Here is a 14,799-nt window from a genome sequence, read left to right as displayed (position 1 = left end):
TCAGGGAGAGTTCCTGCTCATATATAATTAGCGTCATGATAAAAAAGATTACAGTCCCCAAACCCACCTCTCCCAAAGCAACGATGACAAGCCTTTCCCTTAGTGCAGACCACCCAGGTCCACACCCACTGCTCATGCACCTGCTGGCTGGATGCTTTCCACTTGAGGTGAAGCCTCACTGTGGTTCCTGGATACGTCCCAGCTGCACGTAGTGATGGCGGGTTGGGGGTCAGCAGCCAAAGGCCCCCAATCTTGGGGACACCCTGGGACAGGATGGAGGCTTGGCTCATGGGGTGGGGGGGGCTCATCTCTCGGCCATGGCTTCCCCAGTACCATCCAGATCCTGGTGACCACAGGTGGAAGGGTGTGGTCACTTGGTCCTGGGAAGAGGGGCCTTGGCACTCTACAGACCATGTGAGCTGCAGCGGGTCAGGGCAAGACGCAGGAAACAAAACCCCACACATGCTCTGGAATCTCCATAACCTTGCCCGAGTGCCCATGCCAAGGCCTCCCCACGGTCATTTATTCAGATCATCAGAGCCTTCCTGTCCCAGCCCAGGAAGCTCAGGGTCTCCTTCCCACCGGCCACCCTGGCCTCCCACAGTGACCACAGCCTGCACCGATATCCTGCTGGGGCCCAGAGTGGAGAGAAGAGTGAGGTGGGGGAGGGAGGTACCAAGAGACTGCGCTTTTCCGGGCCTGGAGGAGGTGCCTTAGGCACCAGGGAGCTTGCCTTGTGCCCCCTCCACATGGTGGCCACGGGTGCTCTGCCAGGACAGAACTGAAGGGCGGGGAAGGGATCCAAGGGATCCTCCTGCCACCTCCTCTTGCCCTGAACTCTGCCCTCCAGGAGAGGGGAGGGATGGGGCCCCTTTCATCATTTTTAAGGCAGGACCCCCCTCCTTCTGACTGTAAAACGACTCTCTACTCTGAGATGGGAACCCAGGTCTGGGGTGGTGGTCAAGGGGGTTTCTGGAGACAGCAGACTGGTAGGATCCTCTCCAGGAGCTGCTGGGGCTGCTCAACAGCTGCCCCCTCACCCCCCAGGCCCCACAGAGGAGGCCCCGCTGCGCCCTTGATCTCCGGCAGCTCCTTAACCGGGCGATGAAAGCAGAAGCCAGCCACCCAGGAGGTAGAGCTGTGTCAGACACCTCCACTGGGTGCCACACGCCGTGCCCCGCCAGCCCGCCCGCCGCCCAGCAGTCACTGGGGTGGGTAGGGGGGACGCCTGCAGCTGCTGTGACAGCTGGCCACGTGGGCTCCGCCTGGGTTTAGCAGGGAGTCCACAGGGGCAGCTCCCACCCCGGCTGCAGCCAGGCCTGTGGGGGCACAGGACCCAGGGAGCTGCTGGGCCGAGGAACCAGGCAAGTCAAGGGAGCACCCCAACCCTGCAGAGGGAGCTGGGGTGCTGTCCCCTCAAGCACAGACCCCATCCTGGGAAGCAGAGTCCCCAAAACGTCCCGAGTACCTGCTCTCGGGTCAGAATGGCCGGAGACAAGAACATCTTGGTGTGTACGAGGTGGAAGGTGAACACGGCGGGACCACGGGCCAACCAGGAAGCTGGTGGCGTGAGCGACAACGCGGAGGATGCTTGGCGAGACAGGGTGTGGCTTCTAGTCCCAGGCGTGTCCTGAGGAGGGCCCCAGACAGCCCGGGGGGGGGCCCTCTCTGCCAGGGGGTGGGGACAGATATACGCCAGGCAGCCACGAAGCTAGCTCTGGGGCTGTTAAAGAGTTCCTGCTTACTGGCGCCAGCTTTGTGCCAGGGCTGGGCTCCACACCTTCTGCCCTCGTCTCTTCATTTGACTGTCCCCATAGCCCTGGGTGGGGGGGTTACTGCTGCATGGATGATGACCTTGAGGGTCAGAGGTCAGGCCTACGGCCAGGATTCCAACCCAGGACTGGGCTGATTCCAGAGTGGCGCTCTGAGTCAGGTACTGCTAGGTCGCCCCCCTCCCCCCACCGGGGGGGACAGTGAATCTGGGCAGGAATCTGCCTCTCACTCGCATCCCAGTCCTGGTCCCAGCACTGTGCCAGGACACAGCAGGTGCCTGCAGGTGATGTGGGGGTGGGGCAGCCTGGGAGGACAAGGGAGGGGGATGCCCCTTCCTGGGGGGGGGGGCGGGGAGGGGAGAGCCAGAGGGAGGGTGTGGATGGAATGTTCCATCTGTGCTGTGCTGCACCTGCAGCCCCAGGCACGGCCCATCACCTGCCCAACCACGGATTCTGCCCCCCGCCTCCCGGGTGGGCCCCCCTCTGCCTCAGGGGTGGGCACATGGCTCTGAGGCTGCTGAGGGAGTTGGCTGCTGCAGTCCCGGCAGGATGAAAACACAGAAGGGGTGATGGAAAACAAAGGGGAAAGAGAAGGGAGAAGTAAACAGCCTGGCAGGGGAGTGTTGAGGGGAGAACAGGAGGGAGAGGAGTGGGGAGGGAGAGCAAAGAGAAAAAAAGAGAAGCCCTGGGGAGGGGTTTGGGAAGAGAGCCCCCTGGTTGAGTATCCCCAGTCACACACAGCCCTTGCCGCCTTTAACCCTCAAAGGTGGGGGTGCCTTTACAGTCAGGACTCTAGGCCCATGAATATTAAATGCTACTCAAGGCCACCATAGCCCACCAGGCTCCTCTGTCCATGGGATTCTCCAGGCAAGAATACTGGGGTGGGTAGCCATTCCCTTCTCCAGGGGATCTTCCCGACTCAGGAATCAAACCCAAGTCTCCCACATTGCAGGTGGAGTCTTTACCGTCTGAGCCACCAGGAAAGCCACAGTCAGGCCTCAAACCGCAGCTTCTTTCACGGCCCCTGAGAGTAAATCGTTTTTCTTCAAGCATCTGCCAACGCTTCTTCAAGACATTCATTTGGAAGTGGGAGGGCAGGCGACCGCTAAACGCTGGGCTTCAAAGTTCAGGATACTTCATTTAGTCTCAGGGGCTTCTCTGTGGACGTGTTTGAGCCATAGATTTGAGCTGGATCAATAAACATGAGAGTTGCTGAGTGGTCCATTGGCCAACTATGGGCCTCACTTCCTGAGTCATCTTCCAGCTGTTGAGGCTGGGACATAGTCTATCAGCAGAATCCTGGTTGGGGGGTGGGGCTCCAGGAAATGTTGCTTTCCTTGTGGCAAGGGAATCTTCTGGAATTTTTCTTCCTCATGAGGAGGCTGCCTCCTGAGTTCTGCCTCTGTTTTTTCTTTTTGGCCGTGCCTTGTGGCATGTGGGATCTTAAATCCCTGAGCAGGGATCTAGCCTGTGCCCCCCGCGTCAGGAGCACATGGAGTCTTATCCATGGACCACAGGGAAGTCCTCTGCCTCCATTTTCAGCACAAGGAGTGATGCAGGGTGCAGGGTGTCTCAGGCTGGGGCAAGAGGCAGGAGGTGGCCTGCATGGGGTAACCTGCAGCAAATCATCTTGTTCTGTGCCCCCAGTCTGACCACAGACCAAGGTGGAGTGCCAGGCGGGTCTTGAGAGTGTCTCAAGTATGCTCCTGCTAAGGGCAGACCTCACAGGGGTTCCAGCTGTGTTCACAACTTAAGGAGCAAGCACTGAATAGATCTGTCCATGGAAATTCAGGTTTCTTTGGGTCAGGACCCTGGGTGGCAGGCACATCCCCCAAGTGTAGCGGGAGAACTGGGTTCACGTGTACTGTTTGCTCCCAAGGTTGAGAAGGACAGAGTCAGTCCAGGGCTCTGGAGACACACAAGTTCCTCTGCAAACCCCCCATGTTGCTGAGCCACACATACCTCCACCTGTGGGGAACTCTAAGCAGATTAGTCCTCTGGGGACAACTGAAATGATGAAAAAGGTCCTTTTTTTTTTTTTTTTTAAATGAGGAGTTGAAATCTGCATCCTTGTAAGTTCCACCCACGACGTCCACTTCCGCTCTCCAGCCTCTGAGCTAAGAATAGTTCTCACGTGTTTTAAGTGGTTGGAAGAAAAACAAGAGGAGAATATTTCATGGGACATGAACATTATATAAAATTCAAATCTCAGTGTCCATGAATAAACTTTCACTGGTGCAGAGCCATGCACATTCAGCTGCCATAACAAATGCCACATGTGGTGGTGGGGGGCTGTCAACAGCAGACATTTTTTCCTCCAAGTTCTGGAGCCTGGAAGTCCCAGTTCCAGGTGTGGGCATATTCAGTGTTTGCTGAGGACTCTCCTCCGACCTTGAGGATGGCCGCCTTTTCCCTGTGTCCTCAGAGGCCAAGAAACAAGCTTGCTGTGGTCTCTTCTTATAAAGGCACTAAACATGGGACCCCACCCTCAGGACCTTATCTAAACCCAGTGTCAGTTGTTTAGTTATGTCCAATTCTGTGACCCCATGGACTGTAGCCTGCCAGGCTCCTCTGTCCATGGAATACTGGAGTGGGTAGCCATGCCCTTCTCCAGGGGATCTTCCCAACCCAGGGACTAAACTCAGGTCTCCTGTGTTGCTGGTAGATTCTTTACTGACTGAGCCACCTCCCAAAGATCTCAACTCCAAAGAGCATCCCATTGGGAATTAGGGCTTTAACATCCCCAAGTGGGGCTAGTGGTAAAGAATCCACTGCCATTGCAGGAGACAGGTATGATCACTGGGTTGGGAAGATCTCCTGGAGGAAATGGCAACCCACTCTAGTATTCGTGCCTGGATGAACTGATGGACAGAGAAGCCTGGCAGCTGCAGTCCATGGGGTCGGAAAAAGTCAGATATGACTGAGCGACTGAGCACTTCATTTCTTCATATAAATTTTGGGGGACACAGACATTCAGGCCAGAACACTAATTTACGTATCAGCTATGATTGCTCTCACGTCACATGGCAGAGCTGAGAAGCTGGGACAGAGGCTGCACAGACTGAAAGGCTAAAATGCTTACTTTCTGGTCCTCTGTAGAAAAGGTTTGAAGAGCCCTGTTTTAGGAGTTACCGAGGCCACACGTCCCTCCTTGAGCAAAAGGGCTTTGGGCAACCTTCACACACACCCTTTGGAGGCACAGACCCCCCCGCCCCCAGCAGGACTTGACCCCCATCACTGTGAGCACACACCTGTTTCCTGGGTCCACGTCTCGGGCAGTACCTCTCTCCACGTGGTGCTTCAGTTGAGTGAGGTCACCGCAGAAAGCACTCAGCCAGGCCCCCATGGGAGCTCTTGGTCCCTGTTCATCTCGTGTGGTTAGGTGAGCTTGGGTGGCTTGGTGGTTTTCAAGCCAACTCTGGGATTCTGTTGAGTTTTTAGCATATGAGATCGCAACCTCTCCACGGATTGGATGCTAATCCAGTTTAATAACTGATACTCAGAAGCAGAGTCATCTCAAAGGCAGTGTAATGTGTAGCATTTTGCCCAGCTCTGTTCAAAACCTCTCTTGGGGAGGGGGGCAAATGCAGGAGGTGTATTTGTTGACGCTGGTGCCTGGAGGGGCCCCAGGTCATGGTTCGGGGGATTCACCACTGGTGCACACTAACTCTCCATCCTGTAGTCCCCACCCAGGTCATGTCAGGAGTAAAGGGTCTCTTGGAGGCGTCACAGAAATGCAAACCTTCATGGTTGAAAAGCTCCTTGTGGTTTTTCTTCTCTTCCTGGGAGATACCTTCCTGGTGACGTGTTATGCAAACTCCAAGTGCTCCAAACAGGCCATGAGAAAACGCCTGCTCAGAATGATGACTGGGCACTACAGTCTGTCTAAAGGGTCCTTTCCTTCCCAAGTAGTGGACGTGTTGCAAGGCTCAAGGTTTGAAAGGACTCTGTGTGACTCGTGGAGTGGGGGGGGCCCCCTAGGTGGGCCCCAAGGACAACCTAGGAAAGAGGACCCCCAAGAGGGCCTGCTCTGCCTTGCCCTGTGGGAGCCCACCTGCTCCTCCCCCTCAGATGTCCGGGGAACAGAGCAAGGAGGGTGGCTAGCAGGTCGGGCCCAGGGCTTTCCCGCGGCTGTTAATCTTCGGGGTCTGAGGTTAATCACATGACTCAAATGTGTCTGCCTCAAAGATGTTCCTTGCATGAGAGAAAGCAAATTACTGCAGAATCTTTTTTGACTTAAACGACATCTCCAAAGCCCTAACCAACAGCAGCAAACTGAAACACCACCAAACAAACCCCCATTGTTGGGAGATGTCTTTTGATGGATTGGATACCTCTCTGGATGCTGGAGCATCTGATGAAAGACATCTATGGTGGGGACCAAAGCCTGTGCAGTGAGGGGCCAGGGCGATATTTTGGGCTTTGTGAGTCTCTGCCCTGTGAAAGCAGCCAGAGACAATTTGTGAAGGGGAGGGTGTGGCTGTATGTCAATAAAACTTTATTTATAGGGATTTCCCTGGCAGGCCATTGGTTAAGACTCTGAACTTCCACTGCAGGAGACATGGATTCAACCCCTGGTTGGGGAAATAAGATCCTGTTTGCCGAGAGGCATGGCCAAGAAAGGAAAAAGAAAACAAACAAAAAACTACTAAACCTTTACTTACAAAAACAGGGACTTTTCCTGGTAGTCCAGTAGTTAAGACCTCATCTTCCAATGGAGGGGATGTGGGTTTGATCCCTGGTTTGGGAGCTAAGATCCCACATGCCTCTGGGCCAAAACTCTCCCCCAAAACATAAAACAGAAGCAATATTGTATCAAATTCAGTAGACCTTAAAAATGGCCCACATCAAAAAAAAATTAAAAACAAAACAAAACAAGAAACAGGTGGTGGGCTGGATCTGGCCCTCCAGTCATAGTTCGCAGAACTTTTATCTCTAAGGACTGAGGCTGAAGCTGAAGCTCCAATACTGTGGCCACCTGATCCCAACAGCTGACTCATTAGAAAAGACCCTGCTACTGGGAAAGATTGAGGACAGGAGGAGAAGGGGATGACAGACAATGAGATAGTTGGATGGCATCACCAACTCAATGGACATGAGTATGAGTAAACTCCAGGAGTTGGTGATGACAGGGAGGCCTGGTGTGCTGCAGTCCATGGGGTCACAAAGAATCGGACATGACTGAGTGACTGAACAACTATTAAAAGAGGTGACATCCACCAAAAAAAGATGGAAGTGTAGATCCTTACAAGATCCATGGCACTCGCAGCTCTGCTCTGTCCTTTTGTGGGGACATTCTGGTCAGGAAGGGGACCCCCTCACTTATAGATGACTTTCATGCTTGCCTGCTGGCCAAGCCTGTGCCCCCACTGCCTAGTGGGGTGCTGGGGAGGAGGGGAGAAGGCACAGAGGCACTGTGCCCCCTGAGTCCTCATTAACCTCTTTTACTTTGCTAGTAATTCTGATTTATCATTGGACTGCAAGCCTGATTAATCTGTTCCTAGTAATACACGTAAAGCCGCCCTCCCAACCACTTGCTGGGGACAGCTGGCCACTGTTGCAGGCTGCTGCCTCTGATGCTGACTATTTTTGGTTCCTCTTCTTGCCTCATTTATTTTTGATTTGGGTTGCTCACACAGACTGTATGTTCTCATTCCCGCTCCTGCACTGAGATGAAATAAGTGTAGAATTTAAAAATCCTGCTCGTGATGCCTCAACATGGCACCTGGAAGGTGCCGTCGGAGGTGGGGCTGCCTGCCCTCGAGCTCCAGCCTGCAGCCTTGTGTCTCTGTCCTCGACACAGTGACCCGTCCAGTCCTGGGGAAGGGCTGGGCCTTCAGCATCCTGCATTGACACTGGGCTTCGGATAGCTTGGGGTCCAGGACACCTGAGTGTCCTCTGAGGGGTGTGGATGAGAGAGAAGGTACCAGACGCGCACCTGAGCAGCATCCTTGACTTTATCCCTGGTTGAGGATCAGTCCAAGCTGCTGGGGCCCGAGTGCAGAGATTCGAGGAGCCAGGATAAAGGCTTCCAGGTGCACTCATTCACTTAGCCTTCACCCCACACCCTGTGAGGCTTATTACCCATCACTGGTGATGGCTGGAAAACTGAGGTTCAGGGCGGTTAAGTCAGTCTGGCCATGGACCCCCAACAGCCCCGGGAGTCCCTCCTCTGAACCACAGCCCTGAGCTGCCCCCCAGCAGAGAGGAACAGCCAAACACCTCCTCCCTACAAGGGTGAGACAGCGTGCTTTCCAGGGTGAGAGTAGACAGGGTTGGGGGACAAAGGGCAGAGTCAGGTGGGAGGTCTCATTAGGAGACCAGTGATGATCCAGGTGGGAGTTGGGGAGGCCCAGGCTGCGGTGGCCAGGTGACTGGTGGAGTCGGGAGGTGGAGACCAAAGGGACAGCTCTTGGGTGGATGTGGGGCCTTAGAGGAAGGTGGGGGTGCAGGACGACCCTCAGGTTTCTGCAGAAGAACTGCCAGCTCCTGAGATGGGGGGATGTGGTGGGGTGCAGCAGGTTGGGGGTGTTCTGGAGACTGGTGGTGGCTGCATCCAGTCTGAGGAGTGCATGGAACACCCATGTGGGGGCGGGGTCCTCCTTCCCTCTCTTCTGCCACTAAGCCTTGGCAGGTGCCACCCCTCTGCCCAGGACACTCTTACTGTGTGTCCCCACTCAGATGTCACCTCTCCAGGGGCCCGTCCATCATGTCAGCATGTGCATTTCCTGAGGAGCTTGTACCTTAACCTGTGGAGACACCACCTGGCTGTCCCCCAACCAGACGGTGAGCCCAGAGGGCAGCCACTGGGTCAGTCTCATTCCTTGGGGAATCCTTTGTCCTGGGACATGGTGCTGAACATGTGCAGGCAGGTTACGCCCACTCAGCATGATCATGTGATTCTTCTTCCTATAACCTCAGCACCTCCTCCAAGGGGTTTCATGGTGGGAGAGTGCAGCCCACACAGGCCCAGGTTGGGACTGCAGGCCATCACTGGACTTTACAGTCTCTATCAGGTCTGGAGTTCCTGTCTAGAGTGATCCCTGGTTTATGACGCATGTACAGAGGCAGGCATGCATGCACGGACATAGAGCACATGTATATGCATGTGTGAACATGTATATACACTCACACACCATCTCTACCATCTCCACCTTCATCATCTCCACCAATTCCATGACCTTCACCATGTTCACTTCCATCAGCTCCACCACCTCCATTTCCACTACCTCCACCACCTTCATGTCCATCACCTCTCACCACCTCCACGACCTTCACCTTCATCACCTCCACCACCTTCGTGTCCATCACCTCCACCACCTTCGTGTCCATCACCTCCACCACTTTCATCTCCATCACCTCCACCACCTTCGTGTCCATCACCTCCACCACTTTCATCTTCATCACCTCCACCTCCACCATCTCTAGCACCTCTACAACTTCCACCTCCATCACACCCTCCACCTTCACCCCAGGCTGCCTCTGCTTCCTCCAAGCACTGCTACTTTGGAATCCCCCCTGCTGAACAACGCTCTGAGCTTAAGTTCTCACCTCCATGCCCATGAGCCCACAGCTGCACCTCATCCCACCCGTCTGACCCGAGGCCCAGGTTCAGGATGCCTGCTGGCTCCATCCACATGGCTGCCTCTGGAACATTCCCTCTCTTGCCCATCTTCACTGCCGGCCTCGGGTTGTCCACGCGTCACCAGAGTCCCATTCCCTGATGCTCCTGTACCTATGGCAGCCCCAACCCTTGTTCCTGCCACTCCCCCTGGGGGAGCAACATCATCTGCTGGCAATGTCACCAGCCTTGGGGTCCAATGCCATGGCTGCTTCTCCAGCCTGCATGGGTCACCCCACACTATTACACTACAGTGGTTAACCAACAGTGGGGAGGAACTGACACTTTTCATTTCTAACACCTCTGTCATTCACATCTTCTTAATGACCCTCCTTGATGCTCCAAGAAGCAAAGAGCTGAGGCAGATCTACTCGACTCCAAAGTCAACAGTCTTAAGGCCACCTCCTGCCATTTTTTCCCAGATTCTCAGATGATTCCTGGAGAATAATGCTCCGTACAGTTTTCTGGTCTAAATCTTTGACATTCGAATACCAGCCCAGCCCCTGGGCACCCTCATCCCTGATAAAATCTCCCTCTCTTGCCTAAATCCAACTGGGGAATACAATGTACTACCCACCACCCCCCCTCACCTCAGGCTTTCCCACCCATTTTATTCGCCTGAGCAGGGATGAAGAAGGACTCGTTAACTTGCCCTTGGAACATGAATAACCTTGGACCAGGTATTCCACCTGTGACCAGGGGAATGGGGATGATTGGAGGAGGAGGGGCAGGCAGCAGTCCCCTAGTTCCCAGAAAACAATCCCTATGAGATCCTCAAGACAGGGATTTTTCAAGGTCTGTGTGTTCTGGTCACACTTCATATAGTTCTTGAATCTAAAATTTATCTACTTATTTTTCTAGTGATCTCTAAATTATGACAAGTAATGTTGGCTTTCCCTTGATTGCAGGAACAGCGAGTTTCATTTCAAAATAAGATTATTTAAGAAGAAAGTTTAACCAGCTAAAGGAGAAATGCAAACTCAGAAACAGATCTGGCTGTGTGTACATATGACTCATAGCAGCAGATGAAAGGCTGGTGGCTGGAGTGTGGAAATACTTGCCAAAGACAGAGACAGACAGACAAGAGATAGAGAGACAGGGGACCAGAGTGCAGGAGAGACAGTGCTTTCCAAACCTGTGGCCTCAGAATCTCATCTCCGGAAATCCCAGGAGGAGGTGCATAGACTGCACAGGGCAAAGTGAATTCTGGGTCAGCATGCAGTTCTTTCTTTCTTTTTTAGAACTAATTTAAAATCCCCCTTTGTGAAAGTGTATCAGAGTTCCTCCCATTATAGGAAGTTTATTCAGACAGTCTAGGGAGAGACCAGAACCGCAGCAGGATGGAGCGCTGCAGGCCAGCCTTGGGGAGGTGCTATAATGAAGGTCTAGGTGGGGGATGTGCCTCTGAAGGTGTGTGTGTGTGTACAGACACAAGCACACGTGTGCATACACACACAGACACACACCGGGCCCACTCTATCTATCAGCCAGCAGCCCAAGGTCTGCTGTCCGTTCACATACCCCATGAGATGCCAAGGAAGCCCTTTCCTCCCATTGCCTGCATGCTCCACCCTGGCCAGTCCAGGAAGGTGGCACCGAGCTCCACATGTGGAAGGACCTGCAACCTCATGGTCAATGTCCCAGGCCAGCCCCGGCAGCCTCCTGCTGCTCTGAAAAGCAGATGCTCCACAGGGCCGGTGAAGACAAAGCACTCAGGTCTCCACCAGCTAGGTGGTGATGGCCACGAGGTCCTGGGAGCCACCTGGGTGACCCAGACATCCAGCCAGAGAACACTGCAAACACAGCCTCAGAGAGTGTGCCCCATACCTCTAGGGGGAGGCAGAAGGGCTGGGCCTGCTCCCACCTCCCCGGGATGAAGTGCACCCAGGGGTCTGTTTGTTCTCCTCTCTCTCCTGCCTCAGTGGATGCTCCCAGAGCGATGGAGGAGAGGCTGCTTCCTCTGGGAAGCCAGGCCACGATCAAGTCAACAGGCATCTCCCCACCAGGCAGCCCAACATGAAGCAGCCCTTTGGAGGAGGCTTGGGGTCGGGGGGCCCCACACAGTGTGAGATCTGAGTGGGGGTGTGCTGGGGGGCAGAGCTGTGTCCCCAACATTCCCCTACCCATGCTCTCTTTTCATGATGAGAGCATCTCTCCCCCATTCTGGTGTCAGAAGCTTGTCCTTCAGGGGGCAAGGGTCTTAAACATAAAGAACAGTGGGACAAGAGAGCTCTATCCCCTGTGCTGGCCACCATCAGGGGGACAGGGGCTTCCTGCTGCAGAACAGGGACTCAGCTGACTGCCTGGAGGGGCTTTCCTTGTGAAACCCAAGCCCTACCCTTCATCCCAAAGAGAAAACGAACTGCAGGTCTAAATGGCCTACCTCCAGGGTTTCCTCCCCACCGGTGCTGGTGAGAGAATCTGGGTGAGGCTGGACTGCCCCTGCCCCTGCCCAGCTCTCTGGGGGACGGCTGTGCAATCTCAGAGGACTCCAGGCAGCACCCGAGGGCTGAACTGAGCCCAGGGCACCCTGTGGCCAGCACGGTGCGCATCTCCAGTCAGTTGGCTGAGGCTGCAGTGCTGCGAGTACCTGGCTGGGGAGTCAGAGACAGAAGCTCTGCATCCACCTCTGAGCGGGATAATCTGAGCCCAAGGGCTGTGGTGGTGGGCGGGCAGGAGGTCCAAGAACACGCATCCCCTCCCCCCAAGTGGTCAGACCGACAGTGAACCTGGTTTTTCCCACTCTTCGAGGGGCATCCTGAATAGAAGGGACAGAGAAACGTCTCATCTCCTATCACAGTGGACTGGGGTCTTTCCAGCTGAGTCAAAGTGGGAGGAAAACACAGAGTTGGGGATAGAGAGGAAGGACCCCTCCCCGCCCCCCCACCCCCTCCCGCCGCCAGTGATCAGGGCTGCAGTTCCTGCAGTGATTCTAAAGCCTGACTCAGCAGAGAGACGGGAGAGAGCAGAGGCGGTCCCAGCTCTCAGCAGGCGGATGGATGAAGCAGCTCCAAGCTGCTTCCCTGGTCTGGGGAGAGGGGTGGGTTTTTAAACTGCTTACCCCCAGGATGGCAGCAGAAGGGAGAGGCTGGCATGCTGGTGTCCCCCAGACAGGCAGTCTCAAAGCTGGTCTCTCCAGTCTAAGTGGATGCATTGGCGCCCTCTTGTGCCACCAAGCAGTCCCTGGACACACAGTCCCCAGTCCCCTCCCCCAGGCAGGCTGGAGTCTCTTTCTCTCTAGGGCTCTGGATGACCTGGGGCCCGGGAGGCCTTGGGGAGTGGTCGGTGTTCTCACCTCACCCATGGTGGTAACACTGAGGGGCTGGTGGTGGGCTGTGGGGATGGGGGCTGCCTACTTCTGGCCAGTGCTGCTCAGGGACCTCTGGCCACCGTGTCCAGCTAGTCCCTCCCCTGTACTTGGCACAGTGCCTGGCACAGCATGAGGCTGACTATCCATGGCTGATCCCTGGAACTTTGCATGATCACACACACGGCGGTGCTGGACCCCTGGAATTCAGGTGGATTTTAATGGTGACCCTTAGGAGACGCTGGTGGACAGACCTTGGTGCCTTTTGTAGAGGGAACAGAGAGGCTGAGAAAAAGGCTGCTTGCCAGTGTCTGATGGATCTGGGACCCCTAAACACTGTAGCATAAACTTATCCCTCCCTGGGGAGGCACAGGCTCACATCCTGAGAAGGGGGGGCCTCTCTGAGCACCTCCCATCTGCCCTTGATGGAACACGCTGTCTTGTCTCACCTGCTCACCCTGTCACCCACAGGTGAACGCTGTGAGGCCTCCCCAGGCTGCTTGCCCACTGCTCTGAGGCCAGGAGGGGACTCCGCTCTCTAAGTACACTGGCAGCGGTGGGCAGGGTGACTCCATACTGGATCCCATTCCTCACCGTGGGCCCTGGCTCTGGGTGCAACTGCTGGCTCTTCAGCAGGGTGATCCAACTCAGTCCAGCTCAACCCCAGGTCCACCTGCCACCCTTCCACTCTTGCCCTGTAAACAGTAATACCTGACGTGCCGTCTCTGTCAACGACGAAGAATCAGAAGACCAGAAAGAAAGCCACAGAGGGGGCTCTGGGGGCGGTGGTGAGAATCAGTGGCAGAAACCTGCTGTAGTGGCTCAAACCGTGTCCCTGCCCGAACATGACTGAGCTACTGAGCATGTGCAGGCACATCCTGGATTGACCTGTGTGTTAGTCACTCAGTTTTGTCTCACTCTTTGTGACCCCATGGACTGTGGTCTGCCAGGCTCCCCTGCCCATGGGATTTCCCAGGCAAGACTACTGGATTAGGTTGCCACGCCTTCCTCCAGGGGACCTTCCCGACCTAGGGATTGAACCCACGTCTCCTGCATCTCCTGCATTGCAGACAGATTCTTACCACTAGCACCACTTGGGGTGGACCCTAAATCCAGTGACAGGTTTCCTTACAAGAGGAGAAGACACAGATGCAGAAAAGGAGGCATGGGACGGAGGCAGACTTTGGGGTGATGCATCTACCAAAGCAAGGAGGGCCAAGGATGGCCAGTGACACCAGATATCGAGAAAGGCCTGGAGCAGACTCAGAGCCTCCACAGGGAACAAGCCCCGCAGACACCTTGATTTTTAGACTTCCAGCCTTCAGAGCGGCCAGCGAATAAACATGGCCATTTTGAACTCCTCCACTTGTGGTCATTTTCTCCAGCAGCCCTGGGAAGCAGACTCACCAGCCACCCTTGGCAACCCCCAACCTTAGCAGGTTGTAGGCAGAGGGTGCTCTCTCTGGGGATTGTGACCCTCTTCTGGGGGCCTGTGTCCCCAGCCCTGGTTCAGTTCCACACCCTGAGGGGAGGGGGTGTCTGCAGGCAAATTTCTGCAGCTCTCCCTGTGTTAGTGAATAGGCTCCTGGGGCTCTCCCCATTCTCAGGGGACTGTAAGAATAAATAACAAATGATTTCAAAGAGGATTACGCTGCTGGGACCACATGACAGAGGCATGAAAGATTAATGTCTTGCCCATGCAGCACTACACTAGCAATTCGAAAGCCAGCTTTACTCCACCTCATCCATTAAAGGCTCTGTTGAATTAAAAGGGATGCAAAAGGAAGCCATCAGGCACTGCGCCTTTGCAATCTTGTAATGAACAGGAAAAAAAATGCATTTTTAAATAAAAATACTCATTGCAGGTGAAGCTGTGAGAAAGCTACTCCAGTGAGGCATTGCTGCTTTGGGGGTGTGCAGCACAATTTTCTCGGAAAGTAATCAGGTAACAGAGGCCCAGAGCTTGGGATCCAGAAATCCTACTTATATAAACATAACCTAACAGTTCAAGGTCCATCTAGTCAAAGTTATGGTTTTTCCATAGTCATGTATGGATATGAGAGTTGGACCATAAAGGCTGAGCCTCAAAAAATTGATGC

General features: G+C 54.7%; 1 protein-coding gene across 3 annotated transcripts in view; it reads right to left on the bottom strand.

Annotated features, from left to right (window-relative positions):
* KCNAB2 (potassium voltage-gated channel subfamily A regulatory beta subunit 2) overlaps positions 1-14,799 on the bottom strand; it is a 96,507-nt gene that overhangs the window by 68,293 nt on the left and 13,415 nt on the right. The window contains exon 1 of one of the 3 annotated variants that reach the window (XM_040263277.1): positions 1,469-1,588. The exons of the other annotated variants lie outside the window; for them this stretch is intronic. The gene's annotated coding sequence lies outside the window, so the exon portion shown is untranslated. Of the gene's footprint in view, positions 1-1,468; positions 1,589-14,799 lie in introns of those variants that run through there. 3 annotated transcript variants of the gene reach the window in all.

This window comes from Oryx dammah, unplaced genomic scaffold, assembly GCF_014754425.2.
Source record: "Oryx dammah isolate SB20612 unplaced genomic scaffold, SCBI_Odam_1.1 HiC_scaffold_21, whole genome shotgun sequence".
In the NCBI taxonomy this organism is placed as follows: Eukaryota; Metazoa; Chordata; class Mammalia; order Artiodactyla; family Bovidae; genus Oryx; species Oryx dammah.
This window is presented reverse-complemented; position numbering and strand designations above follow the sequence as displayed.